General features: G+C 50.2%; 1 protein-coding gene across 1 annotated transcript in view; it reads left to right on the plus strand.

The window, feature by feature from the left end:
* The first annotated feature begins 10,422 nt into the window (after nt 1-10,422).
* Nucleotides 10,423-20,713, plus strand: part of FABP6 (fatty acid binding protein 6) — a 46,908-nt gene continuing 36,617 nt past the window's right edge. The window contains exon 1 of the mRNA XM_032155991.2: nt 10,423-10,497. The gene's annotated coding sequence lies outside the window, so the exon portion shown is untranslated. The remainder of the gene's footprint in view (nt 10,498-20,713) is intronic.

Genomic DNA, 20,713 nt, shown 5'->3' on the forward strand with positions numbered 1-20,713 from the left:
AAAGCTGGAAATGTCTGTCATTCAATCATGCCACTCAGTCCAGGTGTTTGTAATTTGCCCATTCATTCATTCATTCATGCGTGCACGATGAAGGTTTGCTTGTGGAGGATCAGCACTCCATTTTCACTGCGAGTGTGGTCTTGGGAGGCAGGCTGGTTTGAATCCAGGCTCCATTCCTTCCTAGCTGCGTGACCTTGGGCAGGTCTCTTCACCTGCCTAAGTTGCAGCTTCTTTGCCGCTGCAAGATTCAGCCAGATAATACACATAAACTGCTTAGAACAGAGTCTAGCATAGAAAAGAGATCAATAAATTCATTCATTCAACGACTGATAGCTGAAGACCTACACTGGGTCAGGTTCTGGGGCCACAGTCACGAACAAGACAGGTAAGGTCTCTGATCTCAAGCACTTGATCTCTGAGAGAGGAAAGACTGACAGACACATAACTGAATGAAAAAACAAAGACATCCTAGGGAGAGCTAAGAGGGTGTAAAATGGCGAAGGGTGATGGGGGGGCAGTAGTCATGAAGGCCCCTTCAGGGAGGAGACTTGGGAGCTGAGTTTGGATGAGGAAGGGGCTGTCAGGTGAAAATCTGGGGAAACAGCATTCTAGCTAGAGGGAACAGCACATGTTCCTGGAGGCAGGAATAACCTTGGAATATGTAAGAATTAGAAAAAGAAAAGAGAGACCAGTGTGGAGGAGCAAAAGGAAGGGGAGCGTATAGGAGATGAGCTTGGAGACACAGACAAGCCAGATCAGCTAGGGCTTGCAGGCTGGCATAAAGGTTTGATTTTAAGCACAGTGGGAAGTGACTGTGCTTTTGTTTTTGTTTGCTTTTCGGTCTGCATAGCTGAAAAAAAAAAAAAGGAATTAATTGCCAACATTTTAAACACAAGAGCAGTCTGACGGGGAAAATAGGAGAGAGAGCAGCTACCATGGTGGCTTGGCTCCGGTGGTGGCCATAGCAAATTTAGGAGGGTTTGGGAGGCACAGGGACAGGTCTTTTCCTGGGTACCTGGGAGGAGGGCGATCACAATCAAGGTGTCCATTCTATTATCTCATTTGAGCCTGCTGATGAATGCTGGTGTAGGCCATGTACTGAGCTAGGGAAGCCTGGAGAGACTGTTTCGCAGCCTTTGTGGATAATGGTGATTTTGCTTTATGCAGTGAGTTTAGAGGGTACAATGCTTACAGGAGGTGATCTCTGTCCTCGAGAATCTAAGGTTTAGTTGGGGAGTCAGAGAAATGAGCAGGCAATGACAATCCAGTGTGACAGCTGCTGTGACAGGGAGGGAAAGGGGGCTCCGTGTCCAGGGGATGCATCTACCTGAACATGGGAGTGCTGGCTTCCTGCTCTTGCCTCTTCTCTGGCCTCCTCTGATCCAGCCACACTGGTCTTTCCATTCTTCTTCTTCTTCTTCTTTTTTTTTTTTGAGATAGAGTTTCACTCTTGTTGCCCAGGCTGGAGTGCAATGGCGCGATCTTAGCACACAGCAACTTCCACCTCCCGGGTTCAAGCTATTCTCCTGCCTCAGCCTCCCAAGTAGCTGGGATTACAGGCGCATGCCACCATGCCTGACTAATTTTGTATTTTTAGTAGAGACGGGATTTCTCCATGTTGGCCAGGCTGGTCTCGAACTCCTGACCTCAGGTGATCCGCCCACCTTGGCCTCCCAAAGTGCTGGGATTACAGGCATGAGCCACTGTGCTCCAGCGACCTCCTTTTCTTAAATGAAAATGTTTAATTGACTGTCTCCTCCCATAAAAATCTGTAAACTGCTCAGTGATGTGCACCTGTAGTCCCAGCCACTCAGGGGTCTGAGGCAGGAGGCTCACATAAGCCCAGGAGTTTAAGTCTAGCCTGAGCAACATAGTAAGACCCTCTCTCTTATTTATTTATTTATTTATTTATTTATTTATTTATTTATTTATTTATTTATGAGACAGAGTTTCACTCTTGTTGACCAGGCTGGAGTGCAGTGGCACGATCTCGACTCACTGCAAACTTCACCTCCTGGGTTCAAGCGATTCTCCTGACTCAGCCTCTTGAGTAGCTAGGATTACAGGTGCACTTCACCATGCCTGGCTAATTTTTGTATTTGTAGTAGAGATAGGGTTTTTCACCATGTTGGCCAGGCTGGTCTCAAACTCCTGACCTCGTAATCTGCCCATCTCAGCCTTCCAAAGTGCTGGGATTACAGGTGCAAGCCACTGTGCCCAGTCTGGTTTTTGTTTTTTTATTTTTATTTTTTTTTTTTTACCTTTTTTTTGAGACCGAGTCTCCCTCTATTGCCCAGGCGAGAGTGTGGTGGCACGATCTAGGCTCACCGCAACCTCCACCTCCCAGGTTCAAGTGATTCTTCTGCCTCAGCCTCCTAAGTAGCTGGGATTACAGGCACATGCTACCACGCCCGGCTAATTTTTGTATTTTTAGTAGAGACAGGGTTTCACCATGTTGGCCAGGCTGGTCTCGAACTCCTGACCTCAGGTGATCTGCCTGCCTCAGCCTCCCAAAGTGCTGAGATTACAGGTGTGAGCCCCCATGCCCAGCAGGAGAGGGGGATGGGCGCGGTGGCTCACGCCCATAATCCCAGCACTTTGGGAGGCCGAGGCGGGTGGATCACAAGGTCAGGAGTTCAAGACCAGTCTGATGAACATGGTGAAACCCCGTCTCTACTAAAAATACAAAAATTAGAGTCTGGGCGCAGTGGCTCATGACTGTAATCCCAGTACTTTGGGAGGTAGAGACGAGCTGATCACGAGGTGAGGAGTTCGAGACCAGCCTGGCCAACATGGTGAAACCCTATCTCTACTAAAAATACAAATATTAGACGGGTATGGTCTTGGGCGCCTGTAATCTCAGCTACTTGGGAGGCTGAGGCAGGAGAATCTCTTGAAACTGGGAGGCAGAGGTTGCAATGAGCCGAGATCTCACCACTGCACTCTGGCCTTGGTAAAAGAGTGAAACTCCGTCTCAAAAAAAAAAAAAAAAAATTAACCGGGCATGGTGGTGGGCGCCTGTAATCCCAGCTACTCAGGAGGCTGAGGCAGAAGAATCGCTTGAACCCAGGAGGCAGAGGTTGCAGTGAGCCAAGATCCACCACTGCACTCCAGTGGCTCACGCCTGTAATCCCAGCACTTTGGGAGGCCAAGGCAGACGGATCACGAGGTCAGAAGATCGAGACCATCCTGGCTAACATGGTGAAACCCCATCTCTACTAAAAATACAAAAAATTAGCCGAGCGTGGTGGCAGGCACCTGTAGTCCCAGCTACTCGGGAGGCTGAGGCAGGAGAATGGTGTGAACCTGGGAGGTGGAGCTTGTAGTGAGCCGAGATCACACCACTGCACTCCAGCCTGGGCAATAGTAAGACTCTGTCTCAAAAAAAAAAAAAAGAGGGGGATGCGGGGGTGACAGGCATGATGGCTCACGCCTGTAATCCCAGCACTTTCGAAGGCTGAGGCAGGTGAATTGCTTGAGTCCAGGATTTTGAGACCAGCCTGGGCAACAAAACAAGAGCCTATCTCTACAAAATATAAAAAATTAACTGGGCGTGGTGGCGCACATGCCTGTAGTCCTAGCTGCTGAGGAGGCTGAGCAGGAGGATTGCTTGAGCCTAGGAGGCTGAGGCTGCAGTGAGATATGACTATGCCACTACACTCCAGCCTGGGCAGCAGAATGAAACCTTGTCTCAAAAAATAAAAATAGGCCAGGCACAGTGGCTCACGCCTGTAGTCTCAGCAGGTTGGGAGGCCAACGTGCGCAGATGACTTGAGGTCAGGTATTCAAGACTTCCTGGCCAACGTGGTGAAACCCCATCTCTACTAAAAATACAAAAATCAGCCAGGCATAGTGGCGTATGCCTGTAGTCCCAGCTACTCGGGAGGCTAAGGCAGGATAATCAATGGAGCCCAGGAGGCAAGAGTTGCAGTGAGCCAAGATCGTGCCCCTGCACTCCAGCCTGGGTGACAGAGCAAGACTCCAACTTAAAAAAATAAAAAATAAAATAAAAATAAGAAATAAAACAAAAATCTGCAAGCTCCTATAAAACAGGGACAGAGTGTATCTTGTTCACTTGTAGATCCCAATCCCACAGCCTGGCACAAGGTAAGTGAATTGAATGAATGAATGCATGCATGGATGAATGAATGAATGAAGGTGAGACTTGAAAAATAAATTGAGAGCTAAGACAATGCCAGGCATAGGGAATGGCTTGTACAAGGGCCAGGAGTCAAGAGAAAATGGTATAGTCAGAGAACTGAAAGGACTGAAAGATCCGAAACCATCTTTATGTTCTCTGGGCCCTTAGCCAGGCACACAGGGGATCTTCAGGAAGTGCAGAAGCCTTCCTTCTCTTTCCACCTCTGTTTTGTGAATAGAAAAACAGTAGCAGGGCCGGGCATAGTGGCTCACCCCTGTAATCCCAGCACTTTGCGAGGCTGAGGTGAGTGGATCGCTTGGGCTCAGGAGCTCAAGAGCAGCCTGGGCGATATGGTGAAACCACATTTCTACAAAAACTATAAAAGTCAGCCAAGTGTGGTGGTGTGCACCTGTAGTCCCAGCTGCTTTGGAAGCTTAGGTGGGAGGATCTCTTGAGCCTGGAAGGTTGAGGCTGCAGTGAGCTGTGTTCAAGCCACTGCATTCCAGCCTGGGTGACAAAGTGAGACCCTGTCTCAAAAAAAAAAAAAAAAAGAAAAAGAAAAATAGTAGCAGGATGAGATGGTGCCTGAGAGTTCCTAGGACAGGAACTGTGCCTCATTCACCCCGATCCTCAGTGCCTGGTATAGGCTGGCACATAGTAGGTATTCAATAGGTTTTGGAATTGAATGATGCTGAAAAGACATTCAGCTCTCAGGTGCAAAAGTAATGCTATATGATAATTCCAGAATGTCAGCTCCAGCAAGTTCTTCATAGACCAACCTGCCTCATGTTACAAATGGGGAAACCGAGCCCCAGAGTGAGGAGTGGATTTGTGCAAACTCACACAGCAAGTCAGTGGCAGAGTTGGGATGGGAGCCCAGATATATCCCGACTGCTGGTTCAGATCGTCTCCCACTCTGTCCCACCATCTATCAATCCACCTCCTGTCCCTTCCTGTCCTCTGACTTTCAAGATGTCAGAAACCAGCAGATTGGAGCCCACAGGAAATCCCTGAGTGCCTTTTAGTAGGGTGTAGGCATTAGGTTACAGGGCGGGCAGATGGGGCGACCCATTAGTGAACTGACACTGAGTTCCTGTAGGTTCCATTAGTGTCTCCGATTGACCCATTAGCACCCACTGAAAGCCGGAAGCACAGGGACCAGGGACCTCGGAGAGGATGAGTCACCGAGTAAATCAACTTTCATGAGGCTGAGAGAGCAGAGTTGGAGAGACAGAGGAGTCTTTCCTCTTTCCTTGGAAAGTGGGCTCAAAAGCAATAAGAGAGTGCCCAGCAGTATCAGGGATGATAAGGACCAGGCACAACTCAGAATCATGGCATTTGGGACCTCCAGAGGGCCTGATGAACTGACCCATTCTACAGATGTAAAAACTGAGCATCAGAGAAAAGAAATTTGTCTCTGAGTTACTCATGGAGAACCAAGGTTTCCTGCCTGTCACACTATATTACGGGACTCAAGTGTGCCCTAGGAATTACAGCCAAAACTACAGCCACTGTGCTAACTGCTTTACAAACATTATTTCATTTTATTATTATTATTATTATTATTTTTGAGACAAGGTTTTGCTCTGTCACCCAGGCTGGAGTGCAATGGTGTGATCTCAGCTCACTGCAACCTCTGCCTCCTGGGTTCAAGCGATTCTCCTGCCTCAGCCTCCTGAGTAGCTGGGATTACAGGCGCCCGCCACCCCACCCAGCTGATTATTGTATTTTTAGTAGAGACAGGTTTTCGCCATGTTGGGCAGGCTGGTCTCAAACTCCTGACCTCAGGTGATCCACCCGCCTCGGCCTCCCAAAGTGCTGGGATTACAGGCGTGAACCACCATGCCCAGCCTATTTCATTTTATTCTCATAGCAATCCTGGGAGATAGGTACCATCAGCCCGATTTACAAAGCAAAACTGTCATTCTTTTATGCAGCAGAAACTGTCTGCTGAGCCCTCCAAGGGCATGCTTTTTATTGCAAACACTTCAAGGTGATATTATCATCCTATTTCACAGGTGGAAAACCCAAGGCACAGTGAGGCCAAGTGACCTGCCCCATGTCACACACATAAATAATGTCAGAAACTCCTGATTGTTTCAGTGCAAAGCTAAAGCTTTCAGCCTATCCACTACATGAATGTGATGAACACCACCCCCACATTCCACACTATGACAGCTGTGTAATGTGCCACCTCCGTGCTTGGCATCCAGACTGATTCATCCACTTATTCATCCGTTCATTCACTCATTCAACACGCATAATATTGAGATCCTGCTGTGTGCCAGGCCCCTGCTTACAAGACCAATGTAGCTTACCTTTCACTTGGGGGACAGGACAGACAGACAAGCAATTCCAGTATGGTACAGGTGAACATTGAATGTTATGGCATGATCTAGACATGTGGGGCACAGAAGGCCAAACTGAGTCTTGCAGGACAAGTAAGTGTTGTCCAGGCAAAGAGAGGAGCCAGGACCAGCACATGCAGAGGCCAGAGGCATAGAAGAGCACCCAAGCAGCACCGCCGGGACGGGGGGGATGAGAGGTGGAACTGCAGATTCCAGAAGTGGCTGGAGTTTGGGGTTTAGCCAGGAGACAAATGGGAGCCACTGCGTGGTATGAGGCATGGTAGCATGGATTTGTATATAGAAAGCTTGGGGTCTGGAGGAAGGATTCAGTGGGGTAAGAGGTAGATGCCTGGAGGCTGGTTTGGCGGAGTTTCCAGAGATAAGGAGGGCCTTTAACGATTGATTAGTCTGGGAGTGAGAGGTATGGGGAGGTCTGGTTTCTTTTCTTTTCTTTTTTTTTTTTTTGAGACAGTCTTGCTCTGTAGCCCAGGCTGGAGTGCAATGGTGTGATCTCGGCTCACTGCAATCTCCGCCTCCTAGGTTCAAGTGATTCTCCTGCCTCAGCCTCCCGAGTAGCTGGGATTATAGACACCCACCACCAGGCCCAGCTTGTATTTCTGTATTTTTAGCAGAGATGGGATTTCACCATGTTGGCCAGGTTGGTCTCAAACTCCTGACCTCAGGTGATCTGCCTGCCTCCGCCTCCCAAAGTGCTGGGATTACAGTCATCAGCCACCATGCCCAGCTTGCTTGCTTGCTCGCTCGCTCCCTCCCTTCCTTCCCTCCCTCCTTCTTTTTTCTTTTTTTCTTTTCTTTCTTTTTTCTTTCTTTCTTCCTTTCTTTCTTTTTTTTGAGACAGGGGCCAGGGGAGTTTCATTCTGTCACCCAGGCTGGAGTGCAATAGCAGCTCACCACAACCTCAAATTCCTGGGCTCAAGCAATCCTCCTGATTCAGCCTCCCAAGTAGCTGGGACCATAGCTGCGTGCCACCATTCCTGGCTAATTTTTTTGTAGAGATGGAGTCTTGCTATCTTGTTCAGGCTGGTCTTGAACTCCTGATTTAAAGAGATCTTCCAACATTGGCCTCCCAAACTGCCAGGATTACAGGAGTGAGCCATGGTGCCTGGCTGTGGGAGGCCTGGTTTCTAACTGGCATGATAGGCATATGGTGGGCGAGGGCTGGGAATGAGACCCCTGCAAGAGAAGTCTGGGGAAGAGAGGTAAGTTCTGTTTTAGACTCAGTGAGGGTGAGAGGCCTGAGGGTGTCCCAGGGCCTGGATTTCAGGCCATTCTCTACAGAGCTTGAAAGGTTTCTAAAAAAAAAAAAAAAAAAGAAAAATGCACGCAAGCTTCATGATCACTCACAGACATCCCTGAGGAGAGGTCTAGTTAGTGGCTGGACACAGGAATCTGGGGTTCAGAGAAGTCAGAACTGAAGAAATAAACATGGGGTGATTGGCTTATATGTACTTTTTTTTTTTTTGAGACGGAGTTCCGCTCTTGTTGCCAGGCTGGAGTGCAGTGGCACAATCTCGGCTCACTGCAACCTCCGCCTCCTGGGTTCGAGCGATTCTCCTGCCTCAGCCTCCCGAGTAGCTGAGATTACAGGCATGAGCCACCATGCCCAGCTAATTTTGTTTTTTTTGTTTGTTTGTTTTTGTTTTTGATTTTGTTTTGAGACGGAATCTCGCTCTGTCGCCCAGGCTGGAGTGCAGTGGCGCGATCTCTGCTCACTGCAAGCTCTGCCTTCCGGGTTCACGCCATTCTCCTGCCTCAGCCTCCTGAGTAGTTGGGACTACAGGCACCTGCCACCAAGCCAGGCTAATTTTTTGTATTTTTAGTAGAGATGGGGTTTCACCGTGTTAGCCGGGATGGTCTTGATTTCCTGACCTCGTGATCTGCCCGCCTCAGCCTCCCAAAGTGCTGGGATTACAGGCGTGAGCCACCGTGCCCGGCCATAATTTTATGTTTTTAGTAGAGACGGGGTTTCTCCATGTTGGTCAGGCTGGTCTCGAACTCCAGACCTCAGGTGATCTGCCCACCTTGGCCTCCCAAATTGCTGAGATTACAGGCGTGAGCCACCATGCCCAGCCTACATGTGCTCTTAAATGTCTCAGCATGGGGAGGAATCGCTTAGGAGAAGAGCATTGACAAGGAAGAGAAGCAGTTCCAGGGCCACACCTGGGGGGAGCACATTATATTTTCTTGCCAAGTAGAGGAGGAACCTGTGAAGGAGACTGAGAAGCAGCAGCCAGTGAGGCAGGAGGAAAACCAGGACATTTCTGTGAAAGAACAAAAGCTTTGCAGGAAAGCCTTTTAAGTAAGAGGAAGTAATATAAAACTAATGCTAGTGGATGAGTCTGGGTAAGGGAACTGTCTGGAGACAGACAGGGCTGGAAGGGAGGGGAACAAAGGACACTGGATTTGGGGCCCAGATGAAGTTGAAGATATGCTGAAGGGAGGAGTAAATGAATGGCAGGAGGAGGAAGTGCTGGTCAAAGAGAACCCTTGACCTTGGGATTTCAGAGGAGGTGTGATGCTAGGATGGGAGGTAGGGATGTGATGGTGGGAGGATGGCTGAGGTAGGTGGAGGGCACCATTGATTACAGGGGCAAAGAAACAGGCCAAATGTCATGGGTCCTCCAGCTGGAGGCTGAAGTGGTGGTGACAGGAATAAAGATGAAGACAGCTGTGAGCCACTCTGCAGAAAGTGAAGTAGAGGTTCCTCTTCAAAGGGGCTTTCCTTCTCATCTAATTAGGAATAAATAGTAACTTCTCTTAGAAGCAAAATTTATTCAAAGACCTGTGCTAACATTCTTAGAAATCTGCTAGCCGTAATAAAGAAATAAATATACTTTGTGTTCTTAGCTCCCACACTTTAGCCTAGGTATTTGCCCTGGCATGCTTATACTGATCCAAGCAAGCAGTAGGTCATAGCCTGTTCCTCTTCCTTATTTGGAGGTGTTTTTACTTTTCTCAGCATTCCACAGGTTGCTTCCTCCTTCCTTTGTTCTCCTCTGTCTTTGCGTCTTTTGGAAAGTTCTAAATTACTAGCCAATCAGGACAAGTACAGAATGTGAGGTACCCTTCCAGCCAACGGAAACAGGACACAGCCGTAGGGTGGACGTGTCAGGTTATAAATGACCCTGTCTCCTTTGTTCATGTGCGCTCTCGTGGCAATTACTGATAGCAAGTGGCACCCTTTCTGCAGAAAGTAAACTAGCCTTGCTGAGAGATCCTTTGTTTTTTATGACACCAAGCACCTGTTCCCAACACCAGTGAGGGCCACCTCCAAGAAGCTGGCAAGAGAGAGAAACAAGAGGAGTTGTGGGCAGGAAAGATTGATGTAATAAACCCACAGGCGGTAATGTGTTTGGGAGAAGGGAGGAGAAAGGGATTGCAAGAGCCAGGTGTGATGGCTCACGCCTGTAAGCTCAGCACTATGGGAGGCTGAGGAGGGTGGATCACTTGAGCTCAGGAGTTTGAGACCAGTCTGGGCAACATGGTGAGATCCCGTCTGTACCAAAAATACAAAAACTTAGCTGGGCCTGGTGGTGCCCATCGGTGGTCCCAGCTACTTGGGAGGTTGAGGTGGAATTAAGCCGGAGAGTGGGGCATGGTGGTGGGGGGGGTTGCAGTGAGCCGAGATTGGGCCACTGCACTCTAACCTGGGTGATAGAGTGAAAAAAAAAAAAAAAAAAAAAAGGATTGCAAGAGTGAACTGACCTCCCAGGCCCTGATCTACAGGTTGTATGAGAAAATTAAAAACAGCTTCCCTTGTCACCGGCCTATAGTCCCAGCTACTCAGGAGAAAGAGGCGGGAGGATCACTTGAGCCCAGGAGGCTGTGTAGAGCCTGCAGAGAGCTATGATTACACCACTGCACTCCAGCCTGGGTGACCCTGTTTCCAACAGCAACAGCGACAACAAAACAGATTACTTTGAAGGGACTAGAAGGGGGACACAGGGTCCTGGAGGGAAGGTTGCTGGCAAGTTACAGAGCAGAAAGGTGAAGGGACTGTCCAGGGAAGAGGGGAGGCTCCAGTAGTTATCCTTGAGGAACCAACGGCACAGGGTGGGGGTTGGGGGCGGAGCTCATGGAAGGGTGGGGAAACTCGAGAAAGGGAAAACTCGAGTCAGATCAGGAGTAGAGCCCTGACTTGGGGGAACAGGGTGCAGGTGATGGAAGCTGGGAGCTGTGGGAAGCTTGAGCCTGTAGTGCTGAAGGGTCTACCCATTCCATCAACAGTTCCTCTCCAGCAACCGTTCTGAGCTGCACCCTTAAAAATATTTTCTATTATTTATTTTTTTTGAGACAGTTTCGCTCTTGTTGCCCAGGCTGGAGTGCAATGGCGCTATCTCGGCTAACTACAACCTCCGCCTCCCGAGTTCAAGCGATTCTCCTGCCTCAGCCTCCCAAGTAGCTGGGATTACAGGCATGCACCACCATGCCAGGTTAATTTTGTATTTTTAGTAGAGACGTGGCTTCTCCATGTTGGTCAGGCTGGTCTAGAATCCCGACTTCAGATGATCCACAAGCTTGGGCCTCCCAAAGTGTGGAGATTACAGGCGTGAGCCACTGCGACCCCGGCCTGCTAATATTTTTATTATTTCTCCAGGCTACAAGAGAGGGAATCTACTGAATTCCTCTGGGGCAGCCCTCCCAATTCACCTGGGAGAAAAGCAGGCAGGGGCCGGGCTAGGATTCCAGCGGGGCGGGAAGCCCTCGCGGAGTGGGGTAGCTGGAGCCAAGCACCCCAGGAATGCCCTCCCTGCCTCTCTTCCGGATTCCTTATCAGCTAGAAGCTCGAGTTTCCCCAGCCACACGCGATCAAATGCTGTTTCAGAGCTCTTGGAAGCTGGGTGTGTCTTCTGTGCTTTGTAAAAAAGAAAAGAAAAAAGCATTAGCAAATCCCCAGCCCAGGTAGCTGGCTGGCCGAGGGCGGACTCTTGGAACTGGGCGGTGGGTGGTGGGAGACGGGGAAGGGACTGGGGGGCCCTTGCTCCAAAGGCAAAGCTGGCTGCAGCGCGGAGCGGGAAACAGGAACTGCAAGGAGGCCACTCCGCAGGCGCCTCCCCTTTCCCGCTGGGAAGAGGTCGCCGCCGCGCGGCGCTCGGCCTGCACCCACCCTCCGGGGCCCCGCTGAACGGAGGAGGGCCCAGGCCCGGAGGTGTCGCCCTTGGGCTGCGCACGCTGCGACCCCCGGCTTTGGCCGGCTTCTCCCTGCGGAGAAGGAGTCAGCGCCGGGACCAGGCTGTTAGCCACGTGCTGGGTGGCCTTGGGCAGATTGCCTCCTGTCTCTGGGCCTCGGATTTTCTCATCTAAAAAGAGGGGGCTGGACTCATTTCTGCAAGGCCCCTCCCGGTTGGAGCGATTCCCTGCAATTCTCTTCCTTCTCTTGATTTGAAACTCTTCCCTCCCCCATCGCCTTGGGGTAGCCCCTGGATTATCTGCGTGGTGTTTATCCAGTCTGCCGCCTGGAGAGAAAATGTTGCCCTGTAGCTGTGATTTACAGCAGGGCTCTGCACCCTTTTTCTTTTTTTGTTTTTGTTTATTTTCCCTCCTTCCTTCCTTTTTACATCTAGAGTACACACTTTATGCACCCTTTTCCTATAAAGGGTCAGAGAGTAAATACTTCGGGTTTTGCAGGCTACACTGTCTGTCACAGCTATTCAACTCCGTCATTGTAGCCAAGGCAGCCATGGATAAGATGTAAACGAGTGGGCATGATGTGTTTGCATGAAGCTTTGTTTATTGCAGCTGACATTTGGATTCTCACAGGTCAAGAAATCGTATTTTACTTATTTTTTTTTTTTTTTGGAGACGGAGTTTCACTCTTGTTGCCCAGGCTGGAGTGCAATGGCAGGATATCGGTTCACTGCAACCTCCACTTCCCAGGTTCAAGTGATTCTCCTGCCTCAGCCTCCCTAGTAGCTGGGATTACAGGCGCCCTCCACCACACCCGGCTAATTTTGCGTATTTTTAGTAGAGATGGGGTTTCACCATGTTGGCCAGGCTGGTCTCAAACTCCTGACCTCAGGTGATCCACCCGCCTCAGTCTCCCAAAGTGTTGGAATTACAGGCATGAGCCACCACATCCGACCAAGAAATTCTATTCTTCTTTTTATTTGTTTTCAGCCTTTTAAACCTTGGCTGGGTGCAGTGGCTCATGTCTGTAATTCCAGCACTTTGGGAGGCTAAGGCAGGAGGATCTATTGAGCCCAAGAATTGGAGACCAGCCTGGGACAACGTAGAGAGACCCTATCTCTACCAAAAATTAAAACATTAAAAGAATTTTAAGATATACTACTGACATACCTCAGAGCATAGTTGTGGGAATGAAGTGAGAATATAGATGAAGCTATCGCATAAAGGATATTATTCTTTGGGAAGTTGGTATGTATCCTCAGCAGAAGATGTGGACTTAGAGATTTGGATGGTGTCTTGCTGGCCATCCACTCCCCGAATTTCCTGAGCACAGGCACTGTGTGTGCCCACTATGCAATAGCTTATTTAATTATCTCAGGCATAGGAGATAAAAATGACATATTCCTACTTTATAGGAGCTCAGAGCCAAGATTTGAACTGGCTGTATTAGATCTGCCTTCAGAGCCCCTACTCATCTTCCTCCTTTCTCTCTGAGCAAACTTGCCTCTGAACAAACTTGGAGTCGCTTATCTATCCAGCAACAGGACCTTAAACAGAACACTATTTTTCTGGACATCTATAACCTCTTTGATCAAGGGACAAGAATTAACACCTTCTATGTGCAACTGTCATCGTGTCCTAGCTTTTTTATTTTTTTATTTTTTGAGACGAAGTTTTGCTCTTGTTGCCCAGGCTGGAGTGCAATGGTGAGATCTCAGCTCACCGCAACCTCCACCTCCCGGGTTCAAGCGATTCTCCTCCCTCAGCCTCCCGGGAAGCTGGGATTACAGGCATGCACCACCACGTCCAGCTAATTTAGTATTTTTAGTGGAGACGGGGTTTCTCCATGTTGGTCAGGCTGGTCTCGAACTCCCGACCTCAGGTGATCTGCCCTCCTTGGCCTCCCAAAGTGCTGGGATTACAGGTGTGAGCCACCATGCCCGGACTGTGTCTCAGTTCTACAGAAGAGAAAACTGAGGCTTGAGATTAAGTAAGGATTGAAACCTAGGCCTGCCTGACCCCAAAACTGAGCTCTTTCTACTGGGAATAGCTTCAGAGTAACCAGTTGCACAGGCCCTAAGTCTAGGAGCCCTTGAGAACTCCTCCCTTCCCTTAACCTATGTCCAGTATACTGGCAAGTTGTTTTGATTCATCCATGAAAATATATCCTGGATCTGTTTTGGGGCTAGAGGGAAACCATAGCATGCTTTGGGAGTTATTTTTATTTTTTATTTTATTTTATTTTATTATTTATTTATTTATTTATTTATTTATTTTTTTGAGACGGAGTCTCGCTCTGTCACCCAGGCTGGAGTGCAGTGGCGCAATCTCAGCTCACTGCAACCTCTGCCTCCCAGATTCAAGCGATTCTCCTGCCTCAGCCTCCCTAGTAGCTGGAATTACAGGCATCCGCCACCACGCCCAGCTAATTTTTTGTATTTTTAGTAGAGATGGGGTTTCACCATGTTGGCCAGGCTGGTCTCGAACTCCTGACCTTGTGATTTGCCCGCCTTGGCCTCCCAAAGTGTTGGGATTACAGGCATGAGCCACTGTGCCCAGCCGGCTTTGGGAGTTATTGTGATCTTTTAAAAATGCAAATCAGGCCGGGCGTGGTGGCTCATGCCCGTAATCCCAGCACTTTGGGAGGCCGAGGCTGGCGGATCACAAGGTCAGGAGTTTGAGACCAGCCTGGCCAACATGGTGAAACCCCATCTCTACTAAAAATACAAAAAATTAGCCAGCGTGGTGGCACGTGCCTGTAGTCCCAGCTACTCAAGAGGCCGAAGAATCACTTGAACCCAAGAGGCGGAGGTTGCAGTGAGCTGAGATGGTGCCACTGCACTCCAGCCTGGGCAATAAGAACAAGACTCCATCTCAAAAACAACAACAACAAAAAATCAAATCAGATCATGCAACATCCCTGCCTAGAACCCTGGAAGATTTCTTTGTTTACTTGGAATGGAACCCCAAACCTGGCTGGGAGTAGTGGTTCACGCCTGTAATCCCAGCACTTTGAGAGACTGAGGCGGGTGGATCACCTGAGATCAGGAGTTCGAGACCAGCCTGGCCAACATGGTGAAACCCTGTCTCTACTAAAAATACAAAAAATTAGCCAGGCGTGGTGGCGGGCGCCTGTAGTCCCCGCTACTCAGGAGGCTGAGGCAGGAGAATCGCTTGAACCTGGGAGGCAGAGGCTTCAGTGAGCCGAGATCACACCATTGCACTCCAGCCTGGGCAACAAGAGTGAAACTCCGTCTCAAACAAACGAACAAACAAACAAACAAACCCCAAACCTTACCTTGCTAGGGCTCTGTGCCACCTAGATCCTGCCCATCTCTCTACTGTGTTCCCCTCTCATGCCCTCATTCCTTTTGCTTCAGCGTCAATGGCTTTCTTTCTGTTTCTCTTATTATTTGTTAAAATTTTTTTTTAAATTGAGATGGGGTCTCACTACATTGCCAAGGCTGGTATTGAAATCCTGGGCTCGGCCAGGTGCGGTGGCTCACGCCTGTAATCCCAGCACTTTGGGAGGCGGGCGGATCACGAGGTCAGGAGATCCAGACCATCCTGGCTAACACAGTGAAACCCCAGCTCTACTAAAAATACACACACACACAAAAAATTAGTCGGGTATGGTGGCAGGTGCCTTGTAGTCCCAGCTACTCGGGAGGTGAGGCAGGAGAATGGCATGAACCCGGGAGGTGGAGCTTGCAGTGAGCCAAGATTGCGCCACTGCACTCCAGCCTGGGCGACAGAGCGAGACTCTGTCTCAAAAAAAAAAAAAAAAAAAAAAAGAAAAGAAAAGAAATCCTGGTTTCAAGCGGTTCTCCCGCCTTGACCTCTCAAAATGCTTTCTATTTCTCTGACTTGCCAGGGAGCCATGTCTCCTTTCCCTCACCTGACCCCTTGGACTTTCCTGCCAGTGTTCACAAGGGTAAAGGCCCCAATGTCACCTACCTAGCCAGCCTTCCTTGGCAACCCCCACTGGTCCTCTTTTTCTAAATTAAACTTTTTAGAGATGGGGTCTTGCTATGTTGCCGAGGCTAATCTTGAACTCCTGGGCTCAAGCAATCCTCCTTCTTCAGCCTCCCAAGTGGCTGATACTACAGGCTCATACCACCATGCCCGGCCTCACCAGTCTCCTTATCCCTCACCCTGTTTTCTCCTATTTCCAGCAGTCATCCCTATCTGACATTTTTCTGCACACACTGCATCTTCCCCAGGGCAAGGTTAGCTCCATTCCTGCAGAAACCTTGCATGTTTATTCTCCACTAAGTCCCCAGGCTTCACCCACATCTGGCACACAGTAAGTGCTCAACATATGTCTGATGAGCTAATGGCCCATCAGGCCTGGATCCCCTCTCTACGGGAAATCATGAACTTGCAACAAACAGAATCATCCAATAGACACTGGGCCCTATTATGCGCCTGGCACTGTGCCAGACAGCAGGGCAGCCACAGAGACATAGGCTCAGCCCTGGCTGAGGAGCTCACTGGCCCACTGGGCAGAGATAATATGCATGTACAGTAAGGCTAGGCAAGGTGCATGTGCCCAGGTTCTACTGAAAGGCCGTCTGGGGTCAAAGGGTAGCTGGAGATAATGCTAGTGTGGCTCCTGGATCATATACAAATCCCACACTGGGGTTGGTGGCTCATGCCTGTAATCCCAGCACTTTGGGAGGCTGAGGTGGGAGGATTGCTTGAAATCAGGAGTTTGAGACCAGCCTGAGCAACACAGTGAGACCCCGTCTCTACAAAAAATAAAAAATAAGCCAGGCATGGTAGTCCACACCTGTAGTCCCAACTACTTGGGAAGCTGAGGCAGGAGGCTTGCTTGAGCCTGGGAGGTTGAGGCTGCAGTGAGCTGTGATTGCACCATTGTGCTCCAGCCTGGGCAATGGACTAAGACCCGGTCTCAAAAAATTAAAATAAATAAATAAATAAAAAATAAAAATAAAAAGAGAGAGAGAGAAAAAAATCCGCTTTCTGAGCTGGGCCTCTCACCAGGGACTTCCTTTGCATAGAACACCCTATCCACTGCACTCCAACTCTCCCAGGCTTTTTATTCATTCTTTTGATTCCAGTTTCCACCTCCTTTCCTCCAGGCCTTTCCTGACCCCTCATGTCCTACCTTGATGGCAGTCCCTTTAGGTCCCCTGTCCTGATGCTGACCACTGCTCTGATGGCCGGTTTCCCTGCCTATACCTCCATATGCCCCACTCCCTGCCCACCCCACCGGTCTATTTGTTCCCGGAAAGCAGGGACCTTGACTAGCACCCAGTGTAGTGCTCAGTACATAGCAGGAGCTCAAGTAATATTTGTTGTCTGAATGAACAAATATACAGACAGAGTATTTCCTGGGAAGGCAGAATTTAATCTCCTTCCTGGCTGGGTGCGGTGGCTCATGCCTGAAATCCCTGAACTTTGGGAAGCCAAGGCAGGCGGATCACTTGAGGTCAAGAGTTTGAGACCAGCCTGGCCAACATGGTGAAACCCTGTCTCTACTAAAAATACAAACATTAGCCGGGCATTGTGGCAGGTGCCTATAATCCCAGCTACTCAGGAGGCTGAGGCAGGAAAATTGCTTGGACCTGGAGGCGGAGGTTGCAGTGAGCTGAGATCGTGCCACTGCATTCCAGCCTGGGCAACAGAGCGAGACTCTGTCTCAAAAAAAAAAAAAAAAAGAATCTCCTTTCTAAGGCCAGCACAAGGGGTTGAGAACAAGAGCCCCTCCACATGGTCATAGCCCATTCTTAGTGTGTATTCACTGCTGGCCTGGCCACCTCCTCATTCGGGGCTCTACTGCCAAGCCTCAAACTTTTTTTTTCTCTCTCTCTGTCTTTTTGAGAGAGGGACACGTTCTGTCGCCCAGGCTGAAGTGCAGTGGCACGATCACAGCTCACTGCAGCCACAGCTTCCCAGGCTTAAGCGATCCTCCCCATCTCAGCCTCCCAAGTAGCTGGGACTACAGTCATGCACCACCCTACTGGGATAATTTTTGGTAGAGACAGGGTTTTGCCTTGTTACTGGTCTGGAACTCCTAGGCTCAAGTCATCCGCTTGCCTCGGCCTCCTAAAGTGCTGGGATTCCAGGTGTGAACCAGCCCACCTGGCTATTCTTTCCTTTATTATTATTTTTCTTAGGTCCACGAAGGTTCATATTGCAAGAAGTCCACAGGGTATAGAGCAACGCGGCTCCCTCTTTCTCTTCCCCAGAGGGAGCTGCTGCATGGTTTCCGTGTGCCGTCTTCCACTTTGCTGCATCTTCACTTCAGGGAGGCCTGCAGCCTGCAGCCCTCTTGAGACCCAAGGGCACCACTCCTTGTTGGAACAGAGGGGTCAGTTCTGGCATCAGCAGCGTCACTCTGTAGCTGGGTCCAGGCAGAGGGGACATGGGCCAGGAGGATTTATTCCAGGCTGGAAGATGCCCAAGTGCAGAGCAGCTGGAGAAGCCCATGCCGAGAGAGCGGGCAGTGCCCACAGTCCTCCTTTACAGGGTGTCTACTGGATCTCATGTCAAACCACCAAGAGGCCAGGTGGCTTGATGATGCCTGGGGAGCCACCATGGCACTCAGGGGGAAAGGGTCTCACTCCACGGGGAGACCTGGAGAGGGACATCCCCTATCCGACCCCCTCTGCCAGGTCTAGCCCAAACCTTCCCCAAGAGGGTGGAGAAGGCAGTGACAACCTCAACTACAGCCCCTCTGCCCAAACATGTATCTGGGTTTAGGTAAAGATGAACAATAGGAGGCCCCAAAAAGGAAACCTGATGGGGCTCTGGGGAGAGAGATTCTAGGGTTGGGGAAGGCTTTCCCGGGGACTAGTGTATATACGAGCCTCAGGTCTTGTAAGGTTTTGGAACGAGGGTTGGCAGCTTCATTTTTGAGTCGCTGCTAAGTCGCAAGAGTGGGGAGTGTCAAGATATCTCCTAGTCCAATTTCATTTTCTTTTCTTTTTGTTTTTTTTGAGACAGAGTCTTGCTCTGTTACCCAGGCTGGAGTGCAGTGGCGCGATCTCGGCTCACTGCCAGCTCCGCCTCCCGGGTTCACGCCATTCTCCTGCCTCAGCCTCCGGAGTAGCTGGGACTACAGGCACACGCCGCCATGCCTGGCTGGTTGTTTTGTATTTTTAGTAGACACGGGGTTTCACCGTGTTAGCCAGGATGGTCTTGATCTCCTGACCTCGTGATCCGCCTGCCTCGGCCTCCCAAAGTGCTGGGATTACAGGCGTGAGCCACCGTGCCCGGCCTCCAATTCCATTTTCAATTCTCCATGTCTTAGGACCGGGAAGGCAGATGCTGGCCACTCATAGCCACTCCCATCCCACTTTCCTACTCCAGACCTTATTAGGCTACCGTGACACCTTGTCTGCTAAGCAACACATGTCTGCAATGGGAGAAATCCCATTTGCCACCTTTCCCTAAAGGAGCTCTGCCTTACCTCAACAGGCCCCACGAAGAAGCCCAAGGGAGTGGCCTCTCCTAGAGTTTTGCAGTGCACAACCTGTGCAGCCCTCCGCAGGGGCCCTGCCAGGCTAGACAGATGGCTTTTGGAGGCTCCATAAGGAGGGAAGAGGGGTGGGCCCAGGGGGTTCATACCCTCCCACACTACTTCATCTCAGGCAGTTCTACGCTCTCTCTTTTACACAGTGGACTTACATTGGACTTCTGAATAAGACTTCACTTGAGACAGCGTGTCCCATTGCTAATAACAATGACACAGGCTGTAACAACCCCCTCAGTAGAGAGAGGCCAGTTAAACCACAGGCTTCACAGTCTGAATCCCAGCTCTGCCTCTTACCGCCTGCGTGACGTTGGGTGAATAATACTATGTACCTCACAGTGTGGCTGAGAAGACCAATAAAGATAATGCAGGGACAGTGTGGCCGGTGTGGTGATAGTGGGACCACAAGGAAGAGGACAGTCCCTTCCAGCTCTGCCGGCAGAGCCTAGGGAGGGCTCTCAGCACTGTTGGCGCCGATCATTCTTTGTTATGGGAGCTGTCCTGTGCATCTCTGGTCTCTACCCACTCCATGCCAGCCCTGCCCCCTCCTCAGTTATGACAACCAATAGTGTTTCCAGATATTGCCAAATGTCCCAGGAAGACAAAGTGGCCTCCAGTTGAGAAGCGTGGGTCTGGAGAGAAATGCTGCAGGAAGCCGAGAGGGTGAGGCAGTGGGAGCTGGAAGGAATGGGGAAGGCAGGGGAGTCAGCCTCCCCCTGCTCCGGAAACTCCTCAGTCAGCTCCTCTGCTCTGTCCCTGGAGACCGCTTGTCTCTGCTGGAGGCTTCCTCCAGATAAGGCTGCTTCGTGTGTGTGTGTGTGTGTGTGTGTGTGTGTGTGTGTGTGTGTGTGAGAGAGAGAGAGAGAAAGAGGAGCAGGAGGTGGGGGAAGGAGCTGGAGAGGGAAGGGAGAAGGAGAGATGAAGGGGGAAGGGGGTGGGGAGAGGGATTGCAGAAGACAGAAGGAGAGAGCTAGTAGGCTAAAAATACCTCTGGCCCCCAGGTCCCTATTTCTGCACAGACCCGAGATATAGCCCTGGGGACCTGGGGACCTCTGGCTGCATAGTCTGGGGTCCTTTGCCCCTCCTCTTAGTTACCTGAGGGAGATGATTCAGGCCAGAAGGGGTGCAAAGCGGGAAGAGGAAGGCGGGAAGAGGAAGGCCCCCAGTCTTTGTTCTCCCTGTCCCCCCCAGGCAATCCCCCAGCAGGTTTGCCTTCTGTGCCTCCAAAATCCACCAGGGTCAGGCTCCTCCCACCCGCCCCATCAGCCACCACCTCTGTTTCTGGAGTTACCACCTCGCTGGTCTCCCTGCTTCCACGTTCCTTCTTCCTATCATGTGTTCTCCAGGAAGCAGATGGAATGACATGAAAAATGCAAATTGGATCGTGCCATCCCCATGCCTAAAGCCCTGTAATGGTCCCCTCAGTCCTCAAAATCAAAGCCAGATCCCCGGCTACAGCCTTCAAGTGTTCACGGTCCCCAGGCCCCTCTTTCACTCACCATCAAACTCCCACCACACTGTCCTTCCTTCTATTCCTTGCCTGCACCATCCCGCTAGCTTTTTACCAACTGAGGC

This window comes from Hylobates moloch, unplaced genomic scaffold, assembly GCF_009828535.3.
Source record: "Hylobates moloch isolate HMO894 unplaced genomic scaffold, HMol_V3 SCAFFOLD_6, whole genome shotgun sequence".
Taxonomy (NCBI): Eukaryota; Metazoa; Chordata; class Mammalia; order Primates; family Hylobatidae; genus Hylobates; species Hylobates moloch.